At 42.4% G+C, this 22796-nt stretch overlaps 1 long non-coding RNA gene across 1 annotated transcript in view; it reads left to right on the top strand.

The window, feature by feature from the left end:
* LOC129647840 (uncharacterized) overlaps positions 1 to 18329 on the top strand; it is a 92529-nt gene extending 74200 nt beyond the window's left edge. Inside the window, exon 3 of the long non-coding RNA XR_008712537.1 lies at positions 18196 to 18329. This is a non-coding gene — a long non-coding RNA (uncharacterized LOC129647840). The remainder of the gene's footprint in view (positions 1 to 18195) is intronic.
* Positions 18330 to 22796: the final 4467 nt, after the last annotated feature.

The raw sequence follows: 22796 nt of genomic DNA, 5'->3' as shown, positions 1-22796 counted from the left end.
ATCTCTGGTTCCTCTGCCTTTTCTAAAACCAGCTTGAACAACAGGAAGTTCACGGTTCACATATTGCTGAAGTCTGGCTTGGAGAATTTAGAGCATTACTTTACTAGCATGTGAGATGAGTGCAATTGTGCAGTAGTTTGAGCATTCTTTGGCATTGCCTTTCTTTGGCATTGGAATGAAAACTGACTTTTGCCAGTCCTGTGGCCACTGCTGAGTTTTCCAAATTTGCTGGCATATTGAGTGCAGCACTTTCACAGCATTATCTTTCAGGATTTGAAATAGCTCAACTGGAATTCCATCACCTCCACTAGCTTTGTTCATAGTGATGCTTCCTAAGGCCCACTTGGCTTCACATTCCAGGATGTCTGGCTCTAGGTGAATGATCACACCATTGTGATTATCTGTGTCATAAAGCTCTGTTTTGTATAGTTCTTCTGTATATTCTTGCCACCTCTTCTTCATATCTTCTGCTTCTGTTAGGTCCATACCATTTCTGTCCTTTATTGAGCCTATCTTTGCATGAAATGTTCCCTTGGTATCTCTAATTTTATCGAAGAGATCTCTAGTCTTTCCCATTCTGTTGTTTTCCTCTATTTCTTTGCACTGATCACTGAAGGAAGCTTTCTTATCTCTCCTTGCTATTCTTTGGAACTCTGCATTCAGATGCTTATATCTTTCCTTTCTCCTTTGCTTTTCACTTCTCTTTTTTCACAGCTATTTGTAAGCCCTCCCCAGACAGCCATTTTGCTTTTTTTGCATTTCTTTTCCATGGGGATGGCCTTGATCCCTGTCTCCTATACAATGTCCCGAACCTCCATCCATAGTTCATCAGGAACTCTATCAGATCTAGTCCCTTAAACCTATTTCTCACTTCCTCTGTATAATCATAAGGGATTTGATTTAGGTCATACCTGAATGGTCTAGTGGTTTTCCCTACTTTCTTCAATTTCAGTCTGATTTTGGCAATAAGGAGTTCATGATCTGAGCCACAGTCAGCTCCTGATCTTGTTTTTGCTGACTTTACAGAGCTTCTCCATCTTTGGCTGCAAAGAATAGAATCAATCTGATTTTGGTGTTGACCATCTGGTGATGTCCATGTGTAGAGTCTTCTCTTGTGTTGTTGGAAGAGGGTGTTTGCTATGACCAGTGTGTTCTCTTGGCAAAACTCTATTAGCCTTTGCCCTGGTTCATTCTGTACTCCAAGGCCAAATTTGCCTGTTACTCCAGGTGTTTCTTGACTTCCTACTTTTGGATTCCAGTCCCCTATAATGAAAAGGACATCTTTTTTGGGTGTTAGTTCTAAAAGGTCTTATAGGTCTTCATAGAACCGTTCAACTTCAGCTTCTTCAGCGATACTGGTTGGGGCATAGGCTTAGATTACCATGATATTGAATGGTTTGCCTAGGAAACGAAGAGAGATCATTCTGTTGTCTTTGAGATTGCATCCAAGTATTGCATTTCGGACTCTTTTGTTGACCATGATGGCTACTCCATTTCATGTAAGGGATTCCTGCCCACAGTAGTAGATATAATGGTCATCTGAGTTAAATTATAATCTTTATAAAGTAACAAAGTAGTCATATTACTGAGAATTGTAATCATAGTTTTGAGTCCTATTTGCTGGACATTATTTTAAGTGCCTTCCACACATAGAACTCATTTAATGCTCTGTACAACCCCTGGAAGTCTGTGCTAATAGTATCCCCTTTGCAGATGAGGAAGCTGAGGCACAGAGAGTTTAAGTAAATTGCTCAAGGTAAGAAAGCAGGCAAGTAGAGCTGAGATTCCAAATTAGATGTTCTGCCCTCCTGAGCATAGTCTATGCTGACTTCTAATGTGATAATATGAGACTGTGTTTAATAAAAATACTTTGTACTATTACACCCACTATTCACTGAAGAAAGCTGGAATTTCCTCTGTGTGCTAGGCAAATTTATATTACTAGGGATGTACAGGAACTCATACCCTGTGGTCAGAATATATCCAACTTGATTTTATTTATTTCTTTGTGTTTAAACACAACTTTTGGGATTCTATATAAGATGCTAAAGTTGCTTAGGCAAGTGGGGGAGGTGTCATCACAGAGGTGACAAGTGATTCTTTTTAAAAAGTTTATTTTTAATTGAAGGATAATTGCAATATAGTGTTGATTTATGCCATATATGAACATGGATCAGCCATAGGTATACATATACCCCTCCTTCTTAAGCCTCCCTTCCACCTCCCACCTCATCCCACCCCTCTAGGTTCCTGATTTGAGTTCCCTGAGTCATACAGCAAATTCCCAATGGCTATCTATTTTACATGTGTTAGTATACATGTTTCCATGATTCTTGAAAGCCATGTACAGGTACTTTGGGCAGAAGAAAGGGAGAAGTGAACCCAGGGGAGGAAACTACACATGCAAAAACCCACAACAGAATAGGAAAAAAAAAAGGGGGGGATATTTTGCATGAACTGTGGCTGTCTGGTGGGTTGCAACAGAGGGTCTGTGGTGTTCAGGAGAAGGAAGTAAAATTAGTAAGATGGGCTTGGGACCAAATTGTGCCAACCTTGAAAACCAATGAGGACACCTGAGCTTCTACTATAGGTTTTTGGAAACCATGGGAGAGAGAGCATAGTCATAAGATGATGGTAGCAGTAAAAAAGAGTTGGAATTAGAGGAAGAAGAGAAAGGAGTCCGGGAGACTAGCCTGAGTTGGTGGAGAAACCCCTAGGTAAGAGTAATGGCGACCTGAACTCACTACAGTAGAAGTGGGGATGGAGAAGAAATGAAATTGAAAGATATCTGGGAAGAAGGGTCAGTAGTTTTCAAAAAACGATTGGTACTAGAGGCTGAGGGGCTTTTTTAGTGGCTCAGATGGTAAAGAATCCACCTGCAATGTGGGAGACCTGGGTTTGATCCCTGGGTTGGGAAGATCCCCTGGAGGAAGGCATGTCAACCCACTCCAGTATTCTTTCCTGGAGAATTCCCACGGTCAGAGGAGCCTGGTGGGCTACAGTCCATGGGGTCACAAAGAGTTGGGCACCACTGAGCAATGATGGAGAAAGAAAAATACAGTCTGACTCTTGGGTTTCAGGCTTGGGAGACTGAAAAGAGAGTAATGCTTACACTCAGATGGAGGATATAGGAGCGGAGGTAGTTTTGGGAGAAGAATAAAGACTGGGGTTGTGCCATATTGCCTTCAAATGACCAAGAACTTTGAGCAGAGAACAGAAGAGAGATCAAGGGTGGTGATGTAGAAACATGATTTACTTTTTATGATGGAAAATATGTTGCCATCTGATAGTTCTGTTTGAAATTTTTGGGTCCTCTTTCCTTGTCCCCAACTGTAGAAGTTCCTAAAAACAAAAAACACTTCTGTTTTACTAGCTGATATGGATAAGGCAATGGCACCCCACTCCAGTACTCTTGCCTGGAAAATCCCATGGGTGGAGGAGCCTGGTAGGCTGCAGTCCATGGGGTCACTAAGAGTCGGATACGACTGAGTGACTTCACTTTCACTTTTCACTTTCATGCATTGGAGAAGGAAATGGCAACCCACTCCAGTGTTCTTGCCTGGAGAATCCCGGGGACGGGGGAGCCTGGTGGGCTGCCATCTATGGGGTCACACAGAGTCAGACACGACTGAAGTGACTTAGCAGTAGCAGGGAACATATGCACCAGGTAAAAACATCATTCCACTCAGATTTTTAGAAATGTAACTTTATTTACTTATTCTTTTGAAATTGAACTCAGTCACCATTTTGCTGTTGTTGAAACTTTTTACCATTCTCCTCAATGCAAATTAGTTACTTCTGGTTTAATATTTGGTCTATTCCAGGTTAATCTTTTTGAAGCAGAATTTGTTTTTCCATTGTTTTAAAAAAAATCTTCCCTTGCCCATTTCTTTGCTGGTGGCATTTGAGCATAGGTACGCTTATAGGGCTTCCCTGGTGGCTCAGCTGGTAAAGAATCTGCCTGCAATGTGGGAGACCTGGGTTTGATCCCTGGGCTGGGAAGATCCCCTGGAGAAGGGAAAGGCTACTCACTCCAGTTTTCTGGCCTGGAGAATTCCATGGACTGTATAGTCCATGGGGTTGCAAAAGGTCAGACATGACTTAGCAACTTTCATTTTCACTTTCACTTTCGTTTTTCATGCTTATATAGTGGGCATCCCCAGTGGCTCAACTGTAAAGAATCTGCCTGCAATTCAGGAGATGCAGGTTCGATCCCTGGGTCAGGCAGATCCCCTGGAGGAGGGCAAGGCAATCCACTCCAGTGTTCTTGCCCAGAGAATCCCATGGACAGGAGCCTGGTGGGCTGCAATCCACAGAGTCACTAAGTTGGACTTAACATGAATGCATGCGAGCTTATTTAGTATCTCAGAGGTACTGGGTGAGTATCTAAGCCATGTCTAGGAAACTTATTCACTTACCTCCTAGTGAGGGAAAATAATTTTGAAATGTTAATTTGTATGTGTTTTAATCTGTATTTCTACCTTTTCTAGTTTCAAAGAGGTAAATTTTGTGAAGTAGAGTTTATAACATAGATCAGAGACTATAGAGACAGAGTGGGTTTCAAACCCCAGTTCTGCCACTGCCCACCTGTGTGCCTTCAAAGAGTTATATGTATGTATTTTATATGTATAAAATAAATATGATTTAGTTTTCTGTACAGTAGAAACAAACACAACATTGTAAAGCAACTATACTTCAATAAAAATTAATTTAAAAAAAGTTAGCCTCTTTGTGCCTCACTTTCCTTGTCTGTAAAATGGGATGACCCTAGGACTCACTTCATGTTATTTTGTGAGAATTAAATGAGTGAACATATATGATGTGCTTAAAACAGTGCTTAGCACATAAAAAGTCTATGTTAAGTTTTATGTTTTATTAATTCCTTTCCTTGCAGAATGGATCATAGAAGTCACATTGAAATCAAAGTCTCTGTCTTTTGTAAATAGATAAAGCCACCAGGAGATTTTCTCAGTGGGAGTGAGAGGGGAAAAGGAGGGAGGCAAATGTCTTAGACAGTGGCAGGCAGAGTGTAGACACCCACAGGTGAGCTGGATCCCTCCTGGGTGCTGGTTGTGTTCTGAGAAGAGGCTGTCTTGGAGGGAATGGTGGTGTGGGGACCTAGGGAGGCTGGAGTAGGGGCACAGTGGACTTTGAATCTATAGGGACTATCCAGGCTGGAACAAGGGACATCCCAGCAGGTATCAGCTGAATCCCTTATCTACAATCATATGGGCCTCTTCAAAGTTAGTGCAATTTGGGGGAGAAAACTCTTATGAGAATGGAAGCTGATTTTTTTTATTTATTTAATTTTATTTTTAAACTTTACATAATTGTATTAGTTTTGCCAAATATCAAAATGAATCCGCCACAGGTATACATGTGTTCCCCATCCTGAACCCTCCTCCCTCCTCCCTCCCCATTCCATCCCTCTGGGTCGTCCCAGTGCACCAGCCCCAAGCATCCAGTATCGTGCATTGAACCTGGACTGGCAACTCGTTTCATACATGATATTTTACATGTTTCAATGCCATTCTCCCAAATCTTCCCACCCTCTCCCTCTCCCACAGAGTCCATAAGACTGTTCTATACATCAGTGTCTCTTTTGCTGTCTCGTACACAGGGTTATTGTTACCATCTTTCTAAATTCCATATATATGTGTTAGTATACTGTATTGGTGTTTTTCTTTCTGGCTTACTGATTTTTTTCCCCTCCTGGTAGGTTAGAGACTTGGAATATGATACAAATAGATTAAAAAAAAAAGAAAACTGAGGCTATTTCTTGCCCATGTGAGAGTTGGTGGGCTCTTTGAACCCATAGCCATTTTCAGGTCAGAATATGAAATGGTGGCGCACGCTGATATGGTCTGTATGACCCTTGGTTTTTAATGAAAGAAAAATGCTCTTTCCCCTTCCTCCTTATACCTCCCCTAGGAGTGCTGGAAGTGAGAGTCCTCGGTGTCTGAGTTTAACCAGGCCCTTTGCAGAGCAGCCTCAGGCAGGAAGATTTAGCCCTGTTCCCCTCCACTTCCCTCCGACCTCTCCCTGAGACTGACTGCCCTTCTGCGTTTCACTTCCTGTCCCGGTCTTAAATGCTCCCCTGTGCAGCTGTTCCACAGCTGGTGGCCCTCCAGTCACCTCCTGCCCCCCCATCACTTCCCCGTTGAAGGGGGCTTGGGGAGCATCAGAAGGTGCTACATCAATGTGAGACATTTCCTCCCCTGTCCCCTCAGCTGTGCAGCTCAGCTGTGTGTCCTCTGGCGCCTACAAAATCAAGCAGCTGCCTTCCAGATGTTTGCACCTACAGGCTGCAAAGCTGACTGCAGCAAGTCCCTGAGCTCGGAGACAGATATTTAGTAGAGGGCAACATTTAATGGAATTCTTGGACCCCGAAAAGACTTGGAGGGGTCATCTTTTCTGTTTCTCTGCCTTCAGGAAGGATGAAGCTTAATTGAGTTCTTTATGCTTTAAAAACATTTAATGGAAGACTCCACGACTTCCCCTGGGCTCATTGTCAGGGGTTTTTCTTTATGAGCAAACGTATTTCTTTCTAATTTTAAGGGAGGTAGGTTAATACCAAGCAGAGCTTATATGTAATAATGAGTCTTCTTTTTCCCCAAAGTTATTACTGGGAGGAGAGGAAGCATGGAGTGAGTACCGTCTTTGGATTCACATAAGCCTGTGCTCAAATATAGGCTTAGCCAAGTACCACCTGTGATGTAAATTTGCCCATAAGTTTCCATTTTGTCTTCTTTAAAATGTGGACAGTAGTATCTGTCCAGACAAGGTTTGAGAATTAAACAGATAATGTGTGCTAGCATTGTTAATCCTTAGGCAGGCCATAGGTATTGTTATTATTACTATTACTGATATTCTGTTTCTTAATTTAGGCAAAAACGCTTATGTTTAGAATGAGCCACCCCCAGCCCACTTATGCTGAGAGCTTGTTGATCTAACAGTGGTGAGGTGCTCAGTTGTGTTTGACTCTTTGTGACTCCATGGACAATAGACTGCCAGGCTCCTCGGTCCATGGGATTTTCCTGGCAAGAATTGGAGCTGGTTGCCATTTCCTCCTCCAGGGGATCTTCCCACACCAGGGATCGAAACTGCATCTGCTGATCTAAGTGTTGTGTAAAACAAGGCAAACCTACTAATGCTTTTCCTTTAGGTCAAGATTTCTTAAGGTGTGCTATGATCCACCTGGATCAGAATTACCTGTGGGCACTTGTTAAAACTGCAGAGTCCTGATAGGATGAATAGAGAAAGTAGGACTGAGACATATACATTACTATACATAAAATAGATAGGCAGTGGGAATTTGCTGTATGACACAGGGAGCTCAAACCTGGTGCTCTGTGACTACCTACAGGAGTGGGATGTGGTGAGAGGTGGGAGGCGGGTTCAAGAGGGAGGTGACATATGTATGCCCATGGCTGAATCATGTTGATGTATGGCAGAAACCAGCACAGGATTGTAAAACAATTGTCCTCCAATTAAAAAGAAATAAATAGCACCAGGAAAAAACAAACAAAAAAAACAACCCTGCAGAATCCTGTGCCCTAGCATACCTATTGATTCAGCATCTGTTAGCTAGGCCAGGGAATCAGCATTTTGTCAAGCACACACATAATTCTTATCACCTTAAAGTTTGAGAGTTACTTCTTAGTATGGTCAGTGGCTCATAAGTCAAAGAAAGCACATTGCTTGATGTTTCCTCATTCACAAAGCAGAAGCTTGGTCACATGTCTCTTTGCTTTTCTCAACAGCTGGCCATCAGCTGATACTACTTTCCTAGAATCACAGGGGCACAGAATATTAGCATTTGAAACAGTCTCAAAGGTCACAACATCCAGTATCTCATCAGATACAAGAATCCCCTTTATAGAAACTTAGAGAGTTACTGTAGGATCTCTAGAGGTGTGGGGAAAGTGAGATAAAAGAACAGGTGCCCAGGAGCTGAGAAACAGGAAGCATGGATGGGCCAAGTCCTGGACCAGCTGGCAGTATTTATGAGATGCTGGTTGTATGCAGATCCCAGCACTGGCTGTGGTGGGAAGGCACGGGGGAAGGATTAGACAGGGTTTGTAGTGTCTCCACCATGCTCGGCATCTGGACGGAAACTGAAAAATCTAGCCAATCATTCCAGTGTATCCAACTGACCAGATGCTGGATGTCAGATTTCTGAGAAATTCAGGGTCCCTTTGGAGGATACAGTGGGGAGCAAGGAAAATGACAGGAAGAAAAGGAGGAAAAACCCCAACAAGACATAGGCTAGTGTTCATTATTAAAGTAATGAATCCATTTATGGCATCTACTGGGTGTAAAATCTTAGCTGTACAAAGAGTAATCAGGTGCAAATACTTCCCCCAAGGGGCAGCATAGTGTGTGAGAGGAGTAAAGACACTGGAGCCAGACTCAAATTGGGTCTCACTGCTTAGTAGCTCTGGGAACTTGGGAAGTGCCTTACACTTACTCAGATTTCTCAACTGTAAATGGTACAAGTAATACCAACCTTCTGGTTGTGGTGAGGACCCTAGATTAAATAATGTGTGAACAGTATCTGGTAAAGTGCTTGCACACAGAAGTACTCAACCATTGTTATAATTCTTTTCTGGAAGGGGGAATGTCAGTCCTACCTAACCACTCAGGTGCAGTGGCACCATTCATATCCAGTTAAGGTTGGTTTCGCTGTTCCAAGGGCAGGGTGTACTTGACTCTTGAAGATAGGAACCCAGATGAATAACTGCCATGCTTTAATCGACCAATAAATAACTCAGACAGCCCAGAAGTGACTGCATTCTTTGTTAGTTCCATGAAGTATTCCTTAGAATTTATTTAGAGTCCTTATCAAATAATCTTGAGTCATGCTGCATGGAGATATACAGAAAAATGATCTCATTCTTCTGAAGGACAAATCCAGGTTAGACAAATGTTTTGGCTGCTTTGTCTTATTATTTTTAGTTAGAAAAATATGGGAAAAATTAAAATATAATTTTTTCCCCATTTAAAAACATTACGTAAGAATGTTCTTGTTTTGGGTAAGATGGAATAAGCACACTTGTCTGTGTCTCCCATTGAATGCAAAGCCTGGACAATATGTATACCTATGGCTGATTCATGCTGATATATGGCAGAAACCAACACAATATTGTAAAGCAATTATCCTCCAACTAAAAATAAATATATTTTAATTTAAAAAATAAATAAAATTAAGAAATTTGGAAAAAAAACAAAACAAAACCCTGCATGGGGCAGCTATTTGAGACAAAGTAGGTCTCATAGAAAAATTAATTGCTGGGGATAAAGAGGCACATTACATTCATTATCACATAATGAAAAAAAAAAGGATTAATTCATAAAGAAGGCATACCAATCCCAAGTGTTTTGCCTCTAACAACAGAGCTCAAAAGTATATGAAGGAACAAACTGACAGAACTGAAAAGAGAGAGAGACAGCTCTATATATGTAGCTGGAGACTTCACAAGTCCTTTTTCCATAATTGATGGAGCCAGTAGATGGAAAATCAGCAGGTATATAGAAGAACTGAACAACATCATCAACCAACTGGACATAATTGCCATTTACACACACTCCACCTAGTAACAACAGAATACACATTCTTTTCAAGAACACATGGAACATTCATCAAGATAGACCACATCCTGGATGATGAAACAAATCTTAACGGATTTAAAAGAACTGAAATCATGCAGAGTATGTCCTCTGATCACAATGGAATTAACTAGATAACAGAAAAATTTCCAAAACACAGGAGGAAAAGGAAAACCTTTGTGACTTTGGGTTCAGTGATGGTTTCTTAGATATGATAGCAAAGCCTGGTCCATAAAAGAACAAACTGATAAGTTATACTTCATCAAAATGTAAAACCTTGGCTCTTTGAAAGACACTATTCAGAAAATAAAAATTTAAGCTACAGACTGGGAAAAAATATTTGCAAATCACTTCTCTGATAAAGGACTTGTATACAGAATATAGAGATCTCAAAACTTAATAATAATGAAATTAAAAATGGGCAATTAACTTGGACAATTCACCAAAAAAGATACACAGATGAAAAATAAGCATGTGAAAATATGCTGAAATGGCAACCCGCTCCAGTGATCTTGCCTGGAGAATCCCATGGACAGAGGAACCTGGTGGGCTATAGTCCATGGGGTTGCAAGTGTTGGACACGACTTAGTGACTAAACCACCAACAACCACCATTAGTTGTTAGAGAAATGCAAAACCGTAATGAGATATCCCTGCACTCCTATAGAATGGCTAAAATTAGTAAAGACCAAGGATGGTCAGGGGTCCAGGATGGCTCTAGGTGGGAAGGGGCAGGGAGTCTGTAGAGTTATGTGGTGTGTGTGTGGTCAGGTCAGGATGAGCCCAAGAGTCCAGGTCTTACAACCTCTAAGTTACTTCTCAGTGTTTGCTAGAGAAGGGTCAGAATGAATGAAGGAAATGAAATCTTACATTTCCCTCAGGACAAACAGGGCTTCATTTTGAGATGATCACTTTCTCCTCTTAGAAGTTCCCTAGACTCTTGTGAAGGAGGAGGTACAAGTTCCCAAGGCTCCTTATTCAGAAGATGAAAGGCTTGTGGTAAGGTGTTGCCTAAGCAACACGAGGGAGGTTGGAATTTCTCTTAAAAAAGGATGCTCAATATGAGAAGAAATGTCCTTTCTTCTGCAGGGACAAAAATCTTTGGCCATACCACATGGCTTATTCCCTTAAGCACTTACCCTTTCCTCCTTCTTTCTGGCCCAGTCACACCCATCCCTGATCTGTCTCTTAAAGGCATCTATTCCTTCTTTGTCTGTATAGACTACTCCTGTACCTTCCTCCCAGTTTTGGAGGCTTATCTCTAGATTCTAAATCCTGGTAGCTGTTGGAATTTGGGAATTATTTTCCTCTATGCTTTGATTTCTCTTAATGCTGCATCCAGAATCTTTGAGTACAGATGCAAGCACTTGTGAAATACTCAGTAATTATTCTCTAAGTTGGTGTAAGGGGAGTTCTGGAAAATATCTGCACACAGAGTTTAAAGCCTGAAGTTATAAGGGAAAGAGTTAAGCAGTACCTACACAATGCATTTATTCATTCAAGAAATGTTTATGGAATACCTATCACCTTCCTGGTACTGTTTAAGTTTAGCAGTGAACTATAAAGGAGGTTCCATTCTGGCTTGGGAAGAGAGACCAAAAAAAAAACCCAAATCAATAACTATGTGTGCATGCCTGCTAAGTCATTTCAGTCATGTCTGACTGTTTGCGACCATGTGGACTATAGCCCACTAGACTCCTCTGTCCATGGGATTCTCAAGAAAGAATCCTTGAGTGAGTTGCTGTGCCCTCCTCCAGGGAATCTTCCCAACCCAGGGATTGAACCTGTGGCATCTCTTACGTCTCCTGCATTGGCAGGTGGATTCTTTACCACTAGCACCACCTGTGAAGCCCCATCAATAACTATATGGTATGTCAAATGATAAAATGGATTATGAAGACAATCAGAACAGGGAAAGAGAAACGAAGAGTGGCAAGTACAAGGAGATGAGAAGAGGTTGCCATTTTCTCGGGGTAGTCAGGAAGTGCATCTCTGATTGGGTAACATTTGAAAAGAGACCTGAAGGAGGCAAGAAGGTGAGCTGAACAGAAATCTGGGAGATGAGCATTCCAGTGAAATGGAAAAGGAGATGGAAGGACCCTGAGACAGGGTCCCGCTTAGAGTATCTGAGTCATAGCCAGGAGCCGAGTGTGCCTGGAGCAGGCAGGGTCCAAGCAGGAAACAGAACTTGTCTTAGATGGCTCAGTGCAGAGATGCTATTGAAGGTGCTGCTTCAGAAGGTGAGGGCAGGATTCCCTTTCTTAAAGGGAAGGACAAGGAATGTTGAGCTCCCAACAGAGGAGCATCTGTGGAGCAGCTGCTTCCATCCCCAGAGCTGAGGACAAGGCATGGGGCATGGTGTCCTTGGAGCTCTGTAGGAAGTGGGTGGGGAAATAGGCTTCTTGGCAAGAGCCGTGGGAGGATATGGGTGCAGTCAGGTCCCCAGAAGCAGGCTGAAGCAGGGAGGTGATAGGGCAAGAATATTACTGATCTTTTGATCTCCTACCAGTATCCTCAGTGTGGTTAAACCCAGCCACACACCCAGTGTAAATGTGGTCTTTAGGGCCCAGCCTCCGAGGGCACAGAGCAGGGCAGAAGAAAAGAGGATAGCTCTGGGTGGGAATAGGGGTGGGGCAGAGATTGTCTAACACTGAAAACAAGAAAAAGAGTGGCTACAAGGTAAAAGAATAAGAACAGGTAACTTTTAGCTCAGAGGCATCCAGTGAAGCTGCCAAACCAGACCATACTGCTGAAAGCGAGTCTTTGGTGTTTCCTTGAACCATCTGGGCATGTGGTCTCTACAGGGGACTCTGATTGGCCTGTTTTGCAATGGTGAGCTGACCTCATCGCTATGGTCTACAAAACAGTTTCCTGTCCCAGTTGGCTCCGTACAATAAGTAGAACACTAAGTTCTGGGATGCCATTTTAAATTAATTTATTATTCTGTTCCTTTTTTTTTTTAATTGGAAGATAACTGCTCTACAATGTTGTGTTAGTTCCTTTTGTACAACAACATGAATCAGCTTTGTGTATACATATATCCTCTGCCTCTTGAACCTCCCTCCTATCCTACCTCCCCAATCCCACCCTTCTAGGTCATCACAGAGCACCAAGCTGAGCTCCCGGTGCTGTACAGCAGCTTCCCACTGGCTCTCTACTCTTCCAGTTCATCTCACCCTCCCCTTCCCCCCACCACATGCCCACATGTCTGTTCTCTATGTCTGCATCTCTATTCCTGCATTTCAGTTCTTATTTTCTCACTTAAGAATTTGACATCGTTTTTCTTCTGCCCAGGTTGCTTTCCTGCCTAAAGCTCTTTGAGAAGAATACCATTCTGTTCAGTTCAAGAGATAGCCTGGGATCGATTCTCAAATTTAGACAAGCTTGATCATGAGGACAGGAGCTTTTAAAAATAATGAGAGTTTAGAAATAATAGGCGGTTCTGCTCCCAGCCAGAAGCACACAGGAGGGATGCCGTGTAGAAGTCCCCACCCACCCAGAAAGCTAGTGGCACCAATTCCCAACCAAGGTCTCACCCAACACTCTCTCCAAATGTAGCTTCTCCTCCAAAGGTGGTGCTGCAGATTAAGGAGAGACTTTCTGGAGCAGCTGATGCTTGGGCCGTCCGGAGAGTCACTCTGGCGGGTCTCCTGGGATCCTCTGACTCCAGAGCTCACCCTGGGAGTGCCAGCATCTCCTGCAGACCTCAGGCATTCTCCCCTTGCTCTTGGTCTGGTGCCTAGCAGGCTGAATTGGTCGTGGAGGGAAGGAAGTTCCAGTGGCTCATCAGGTTTGCACTCTTGGGTTGTAAGGGAGGGACTGAAGCTACAATAGGAGAGGGGAGAGGGCAGGAAAAGCAAATATGGAATAGAACACACTCTCCAAGGCTTCTACCTCAAGAAAGCAAGCAAATGATAACCTTCTGGTAAGGGAAAGTGAGTCACGGTTATCATGGATAGCTCATAGGGAAATTTGGGTCCTGTGTAAGAAGTTTGGCATTCAACACAGTAATATGCATGGAAACTACTATCCCTTTTCTAATTTGTGAACTCAGTCGTGTCTGACTCTGCAGTCTCATGGACTGTAGCCTGCCAGGCTCCTCTGACCATGGAATTCTCCAGGCAAGAATACTGGAGTGGGTAGCCATTCCCTTCTCCAGGGGATCTTTCTGATCCAAGGATCGAACCAGAGTCTCCTGCATTGCAGGCAGATTCTTTACCATCTGAGCCACCAGGAAAGCCAGGGATGTTGGACTAGTGGATGTGTTAAGAATGAGTGGAAAGATGTACTCTTCATTTATGCTTGCAACTTACTACAAGAGGAAGCAGAGATACAGGGATGTAAGATGCTGTTGGTCCACCTATAAGAAGTCCCACATTCAGAATGTAAGTTGGTTTAGCCACAATGGAAAACAGCGTAGAGGTTCCTCAGAAAGCTAAAAATGGAATTACCATGTGATCGAGAAATCCCACTCCTAAGCATATGCCTGAACAAAACTGCAATTCAAGACGATACATGCCTGATTATATTCATAGCAGCACTATTCACAATAGCCAACAGATGGAAACAACCTAAATGTCCATTGACAGATGAAAGGTTAAATAAGATGTGGTACATGTATACAATGGAATACAGCTGCTGCTGCTGCTGCTAAGTCGCTTCAGTCGTGTCCGACTCTGTGCGACCCCATAGACGGCAGCCCATCAGGCTCCCTTGTCCCTGGGATTCTCTAGGCAAGAACACTGGAGTGGGTTGCCATTTCCTTCTCCAATGCATGAAAGTGAAAAGTGAAAGTGAAGTCGCTCAGTCGTGTCTGACTCTTCGCGACCCCATGGACTGCAGCTCACCAGGCTCCTCCGTCCATGGGATTTTCCAGGCAAGAGTCCTGGAGTGGGGTGCCATTGCCTTCTCTGCAATGGAATACTACTCAGCCATAAAAAGAATGGGATAATGCCAGTTGCAGCATAGATGCAATTAGAGATTATCATACTAAGTGGAGTAAGTCAGAAAGAGAAAGACATACACCATATGACATCACTTGTGTGTGGGATCTAAAATGTGGCACAAATGAACTTATCTACAAAACTGAAACAAACTCATGACATCAAAAACAGATTTGTTGTTGCCAAGGTGGGAGGGGTAGGAGGGGGAGGATTGGGAGTTTGGGATCAGCAGATATAAACTATTATATATAGGATGGATAAACAAAAGGTCCTGATGTATAGCAAAGGGAACTATATTCAATACCCTGTGATAACCCATGATGGGAAAAAAATATAAAAAAGAATGTCTATTTGTGTATAACTGAATCACTTTGCTGTACAGTAGAGATTGGCATGGTATAGTAAATCAACTATACTTCAATAAAAAAAAATTTAAAGAAAATAACATGGAACTCCACTCAATGTTATGTGGCAGCCTGGATGGGAGGTGAGTTTGCAGGAGAATGGATGCATGTACACGTATGGCTGAGTCCCTTTGCTCTTCATCTGAAACTATCACAACATTGTTAATAGGCTATTTCTGTTTAGTGGCTAAATTGTGTCCAACTGTTTGTGACCCCATGGACTGGAGCCTGCCAGGTTCCTCTGTCCATGGGATTTCCCAGGCAAGAATACTGGAGTGGGTGGCCATTCTCTAGGGGACCTTCCTGACCCAGGGATCCAACTTGAGTCTTCTGAATTAGCAGGTGGATTTTTTGGATTCTTTACCATTGAGCCACCAGGGAAGCATGTTAATAGTCTATACCTCAATATAAAATAAAACGTTAAAAAAAATAAAAATAGATGGGCTATAATTAATTTACTTTACAAAAGAAAAATCTTTTGCATAGCACTCCATATGGCCTGGAGAAGGAAATGGTAACCCACTCCAGCGTTCTTGCCTGGAGAATCCCAGGGACGGAGGAGCCTGGTAGGCTGCAGTCTATGGGGTTGCACAGAGTTGGACATGACTGAAGCGACTTAGCAGCAGCCATATGGCCTAATATTGTTGTAACACATTTTTATCATTTATTAAAGAGAGACAAAAGAAGAAAAATAGAAATCCTACATTCAGTCATGGGTCCCTGGGTTGATCCCTGGGTTGGGAAGGAAATGGCAACCTTCTCCCCTTGAGGAGGAAATGGCAACTCACCCCAGTATCTTGCCTGGAGAACCCCATGGACAGAAGGTCCTGGTGGGCTACAGTCCATGGGGTCACAAAGAGTCGGATATGACTGAGTGACTTCACTTTCTTTCTCTTAAATGATGGTTTAGGGCTCTCAAAATGAATTTTAGAGCTATCCAATGAAGAAAAGTGAGTGCTGAGTCAGTTAACTCTTGAACAAAAAATTTATCTTTCAACTTTATCCAGTACAAGGTTTGCAGTTCTCAGTGGGAATCTTTAAATTTCAGATTGCTTATGTGTAAAATGGGGTCAATATTATTACCACACTGGATGGCTGTTGGGAATAAAGAGAAAATGGAAAGAGAGGGTCCTCAATCAGAATTTACAAAATAAGAATACATAGTCACCAGGTCCCATGTCAAGATCTCTCTAGGGCGGAGGACATGGGAAAATATCAGGAAGGAAATAAGCAAGATTCTTGGAATAAACATGCCTAAATTTTAATTTTTTTCTTTTCCAAAACAGTGAATTAGAGGTCAAGGTTAAAGTGAAAGGGAATAATAATGACCAGAAAGGCTGATAAAGGAAGATATACTAGAAAAAAATCAGACACCAAATTCACTGCTCTTAAGGGGGGGAAGAGTGATAAGCAGGTTAGCTGCGGCTTTTACAGCTCCCCACTCACTCTGATCAAGAAAGAATCTTTATGTCAAATTTGTGCCTTTATGCCTTTGTATTGAGTTGGCCAAAAAGTTAGTTTAGGTTTTGCCATAATATTGTACGGATAAACCCAAATGAAGTTTTTGGCCAACCCAATATTTATGACTATGTTTTTCATGACCAGTTGTGGAGAAGCTGCTTGGATTTGCCAGATGTGACACAGGATGCATTGTTGCTGCTGTTTAATTGCTCTGTCGTGTCCGACTCTTTGCGACCACATGGAATGTAGCCTGCCAGTTTCCTCTGTTCAAGAGGTTCTCCAGGCAAAAATACAGGCATGGGTTGTCATTTTCTCCTTCTGGGGATCTTCCTGACCCAGTAAGCCAACGTGTGTCTCCTGTTTGGCAGGTGTATTCTTTACCACTGAGCCAACTGGGAAGCTCCATAGGTTGCACATCCACATGCATATTTATTCCTAACATATTTCCATGTTAGGAAGCTGCTAGTAAGTAACAAATGGAGAAGCTGATAAGAGTTCTCAAGTAGGGGGTCTCTGTATTTGTTTTCTTAGATTAAAACTTTATTATTTTAAAATTCTTTGGAATTTTTCAAACATATGCAAAAGTGGAAGGAATAGTACAAACAGCCTTCATATACTGGTTCCAACAATGATCAATTCATAGCCTTTCTGGTTTCTTCAGTGTCACTTTGCCTCCCTCTCTATTTTATGTGAAACAATTTCAGACGCATAACTTTAAATTCTTTGCATGTATCTAAATAGGGGCTTCCCTGGTAGCTCAGATGGTAAAGAATCTGCCTGCAATGCAGGAGACTCCAGTTCAATTCCTGGGTCGGGAAGATGGGCTGGAGAAGGGATAGGCTACCCATGCCAGTATTCTTGCCTGGAGAATTTCATGGACAGAGGAGCCTGGTGGGCTACAGTCTGTGGGGTTGCAAAGAGTCAGGCATGGATAAGGACTCTTAAAAGACTCTCAGTACCACTATTAAATAAAAAATTAGAATTAAGACCTTAATGTCATCAAATATATGGTCAATGTTCAAATTTTTAATTTTACAAGTTCATCTTCATTGTTTAATCAAGAAATTTATATCAACACAATATAATTAACTAGACATCAAATTTTTACTGGCTTTTGTATACACTCATTTTTCTTGTATGTCTTATGGGTAATTCTATGGCATTTAGGGCTCCCTGATAGCTCAGTTGGCAACGAATCTGCCTGCAATGTAGGAGACTCCATCTTCCTGGGTCGGGAAGATGTGCTGGAGAAGGGATAGGCTACCCACTCCAGTATTCTTGGGCTTCCCTTGTGGCTCAGCTGGTAAAGAATCCACCTGCAATGCGGAAGACCTGGGTTTGATCCCTGGGCTGGGAAGGTCCCTTGGAGAAGGGAAAGGCTACCTACTCCAGTATTCTGGCCTAGAGAATTTCATGGACTATATAGTTCATGGGGTCACAAAGAGTCGGACACGACTGAGCAACTTTCACTTTCTTTTATTTTTTTAATTTTATTTTATTTTTAAACTTTACAAAATTGTATTAGTTTCACTTTCACTATAACGTTTTATCCTACTAACAGTGGATATTGTCAAGATACAGAACTCCTGTCACCACGAAGCAATTCTCTCATGCTAGTCATGTCCCTTGAAAGTCACACCCTCCCTTGCCTTCTCTAACTTCTGGAAACCACCGATCTGTCCTATATCTTCACAGTTTTGACTTTTTTTAAATGTCATATAAATAGAATCATATAGTATGTAACTTTTTGATTTCTCTGTATTTTCATTGCTTTTAAAGAAATTTTTCATGTGAGCAGAGACTATGGAAATAATCATCTAAGAAAAAAGTGCCTACCTGCCAATTTTAAACAAATGGATGTGTGTACATTCAACACATATTTATTGAGGCTCTATGATGTGCTTATAATGCAGTGATAGATTAAAAACAAACTGCTTCCTTACAATAGTGTGTCATGTGTGTTGCTTGGTGTGGTTGTCAAAGCAGTGTCTGCAGATCATATGAACATTCATTCTCTCAGGAAGAAAGGTTTTGCTGGGGTCAGAAAATCTTTGTGTTTCCTTCTGGTATTATATCTGGGACTCTCTTAACTCCACACAAAGGATCAGTCCTAGCCCAGGCTTTTGAACCCATTTTTCCTTGAAACAGAAATGATGTCAAGAGATCTGAGCCAGAATCCTGGTATTTGGAAGACTGTCCCTTATTCTACTCACTTTGCTTGAACTCTGTGCCCTGGTTCTGATAATCAATCTGTGTGTTGAGTCCAAGCTGGTGCTCGCTTTGTCTACCATTCTTGATAAGTAGATTTCTAGCACCTGGTCACAGTTTTAGTCATTTTCTTTGTGTCCAATTGTCTCTAGGGCTGTATTCATGCTTTTCTGTGCCAGTTTAGAGTCCCAATTCTGATCCCAGCCTTGAGGGATGCAGAGACCGCACAGGCCCCTTGTCAGGCTGCCTGCTGGTCTGTAGGTCTTAATCTGCCCTGCTCCTGAATTCCTGGTCCCTATTACCCAGCCTGCCAATTGTCCCTCAACCTGCTTCCCTCATACCTCCCTGAACTACCACCTCTCTCAAAGCTGGTTCCTCTGCAAACCAAATTCTTCTTGCCATTTTGGATACCACTTATACATCTTTGGCTAGCTCTCTTCCTATCCATGGAAGGATCTAGTTTCCAGATCTTGGCCCTCTGACCGGCCCTGTACCACATGACTGGGTCATAATCTGCTGTGTCCCAAGATACGGCATGATTCTTTTTTCTTTACAAATGTCTGTCTATGAGCTGAAATGACAACAGAAGGGAAATCAGGCTAGATCAATTCCTTCCTGAATAGCAGTGATGTGATGCAGGAAAAGAGGCACTTTTCATTGGAGGAATGAAAAATATATTGAAGGTCAAAAGCCCCAGATTATAGTCTTAACCTGTCACCAAGTAGCTGGTGATTTTGGAATGACACTCCCTTTCTGGAGCTTAGAAGTATTTCTCTGTAGAATAAAGGAATACTCTTTAGATCTACATCTGTTTATAGATCTAGTCTAGATCTGTAGTCATTATGTCTCCTCAGGCTCCTCTTGGCTGTAACAGTTTCTCAGACTTTCCTTGTTTTTGGTGAACTTAATAATGTTGAAGCATGCTAGTCAGAAATTTTGTAGAATGACCCTCAATTTGCGTTTGGCTTCCACACTTGTCATAGTTGGAATGGGGTTATGGGTTTTTGAGGGGAAGATTATGGAAGTAAAGTATCAGTCTCAACACATCATATCAAGAGGACATGCCATCAGCTTATTGCTGATGTTGTTGACCTTGACCATCTGGTTTAAGTAGTGTTAGCCAGGCTTTTCCACTGTAAAGTTACTTTTTTATTTTCCCCTTTCTATACTATAATCATTCTAAGCTAGCCACTAAGTATACCCCATACTTAAGGGGCAGGGAATTCATTCCACTCCTTGAGAGGGTAGTATTTACATAAATTATTTAGTATTCCTATGTATGAGAAATTTATCTACACTCATATATATATATATATATATATAGAGAGAGAGAGAGAGAGAGAGAGAGAGAGACAGAGAGAGAGAGAGAGAGAGACAGAGACAGAGAGAGAAAGTCGCTCAGTCATGTCAGACTCTTTGTGACCTCATGGACAGTAGCCTGCCAGGCTCCTCTGTCCATGGGATTTCCCAGGCAAGAAGTGGGTAGCTGTTCCCTTCTCCAGGGAATCTTCCTAACTCAGGGATCGAACCCAGGTCTCCCGCATTGTGGGCAGATATTCTTTACCATCTGAGCCACCAGGGAAGCTCAAGAATATTGGAGTGGGTAGCCTATCTCTTCTCCAGGGGAGCTTCCCGACTCAGGAATCGAATCGGGGTCTCCTGCATTGCAGGCAGATTCTTTACCATCTGAGCTACCAGGGAAGCCATATATATGTATATATATGCACATGCACACACATAAATATACCCATTAGTATCTATATTAAGTCAAACATGAGTTCATACTGGTGTCTCTGACTAGTCTAGTACTACTTGGTTCATTCTAGATTTACTCCCTTCCTTTTATTTAACCTCTCACTCCAACAGTGAGAAATTTGGCTCCTACTATCTGAAATCCATTTTATTTGTTCAGTCTGGTACACACATATGGCGGTTTCAGAATTGTTAATTTGTACCACCGTGAACAACTTTACCAACCACGGTATAGTCCAGGGCTTATGTATAGTTCTCTTTTTAAATTAAAAAAAAAATTATTTATTTTTAAAAAATTTTTGGCTGTGCTGGGTCTTCATTGCACTGTGGGCTCTAGAATGCAGGCTCTCTAGTTGAAGCGTGTGGGCTTAGTTGCTCCACGGCATGTAGGATCTTAGTTCCCTGACCAGGAATGGAACCCAGTATTAGAAGGTGGAGTCTTAACCATTGAAACCACCATGGTAGTCCCTAGTTCTCTTATAGATATTTTATTGTCAGATTATTTTTTCAAAAAATTTTTCCAATCAATGGTAGGCATCTAAAGTCTCCTTCTTGAAAATATTGTGGAGGGGGAGGAGCCAAGATGGTGGAGGAGTAGGACAGGGAGAACACTTTCTCCCCCACAAATTCATCAAAAGAGCATTTAAACGTCGAGTAAATTCCACAAAACAACTTCTGAATGCCTGCAGAGGACATCAGGCACCCAGAAAAGTAACCCAACTCTTCGAAAGGAGGTAGGAAAAAATATAAAAGACAAAAAAGAGACAAAAGAGGGAGGGACGGAGTTCTGTGCTGGGAAGGGAGTCTTAAAAAGAGAGAAGTTTCCAAACACCAGGAAACCTTCTCACTGCCGAATCTGTGCCGAGCTTTGGAAGCACAGAGGGCAACATAAAAGGGAGAAAAAAAAAAAATAAACAATTAAAAATCGCAGATTGTGAGCCCTATGGTAACTCCCCCAGCGGAGAAGCAGCGCAGACGCCTGCACACGGCATTAGCAAGCGGGGGCTGGGCAGGGAAGCGCGGCGCGGGCTGTGTCCCTTAGAGTAAGAATCGGGCCCGAATGTCCTGAGCGCTATCTGAGTGAAATAATTAGGGCTAGCAAACCAGACTGTGGGATATCTACCACGCGAAAAGCCAGCCCTAACCTAAGACACCGCCAGGCCTGCGCACAGAACAAAGGACTGAACAGAGATAGCCGGCTGCAGACCTTCCCCCTCCGGTGACAGGCAGCCAGAGCCGGAAGGGGGCAATCGCAGCCCCAGAGAGACACTATCTATAAAACTGTAAGCAGGCTTCTTTGCTAACTAAAACTTCTTGGGGATCTGGACGGTCAACATCTGCCTGAGAAGGTGCGCCGGTTTTACACCCAGATAACTGAGTGGCGGGGAGGCGATAAGTCGCAGCATTGGCGCCCGCCAAACACCTCATCACCTGAGCTGCTCGGATCTGGGAAGAGCACAAAATGCAGGCCCAACCGAGTCTGCGCCTCTGAGGACTACCCGAGTGCCTGAACCTGAGCGGCTTGGACCTGGGAGCTCAGCCCAGGGCCGGCCTCTGATTGTTCCCGGCGGAACAACCTAGAGCCCGAGCAGTGTGGGCAGGGGAGGCTACACGCGCTGTGAACAGGGGCAGACCCAGTGTGGCTGAGGCACTGCGAGCGCACGCCAGTGTTATCTGTTTGCAGCATGCCTCCCTCCCTCCCCACGGCGCGGCTGAACAAGTGAGCCTAAATAAAATAAAAAAAATAGTGTCCTCCACCGTCCCCTTTGTGTCAGGGCGGGAACCAGACACTGAAGAGACCAGCAAACAGAAGAAGCTATAACAGAGGGAAACGCCTTGGAAGCTACAGGCCATAGATTAAAACCCTGTGGTTGCTACGGACTACATAGGAAGGGGCCTATAGATCTTGAGAAATATAACTCAGACCAAGGAACTAGCCAAAAATGAACTGAACCCACAATACTCACAACAAAACCAGAGAAAGACCTAGATATATTTTTACTATTTTTACGATCAATCTTTCTTTTTTTTCTTTAAAAAAAAAAATTAAGTCCTCTATTGCCCTTTAATTTTCACTTTTATAACTATTACTTTGCAAAAAAAAAAAAAAAAAGACCCTATTTTTTTCTTCTTCAGCAAACTTCATATATATATTTTATAATTTTTTGACCATGTTTTGTTTTTCTTTCTTTTCTTTAACATTGTATTTTTGAAATTCCAAACTCTACTCTAGATTTTTAATTTTAGCCTTTTGGTATATGTTATCAATTTTGTACATATAGTTTTTTTCATAATTTCTGTGACTTTTTTTCCCCCTCTGTTTCTTTCTCTTCTTCTTTTGTATAACATCATATATCTGCAATTCCAAACTCTACTCAAGATTTTTAATTTATGCTTTTTGGTATTTGATATCAATTTTG

This window comes from Bubalus kerabau, chromosome 3 (assembly GCF_029407905.1).
Source record: "Bubalus kerabau isolate K-KA32 ecotype Philippines breed swamp buffalo chromosome 3, PCC_UOA_SB_1v2, whole genome shotgun sequence".
In the NCBI taxonomy this organism is placed as follows: domain Eukaryota; kingdom Metazoa; phylum Chordata; class Mammalia; order Artiodactyla; family Bovidae; genus Bubalus; species Bubalus kerabau.
This window is presented reverse-complemented; position numbering and strand designations above follow the sequence as displayed.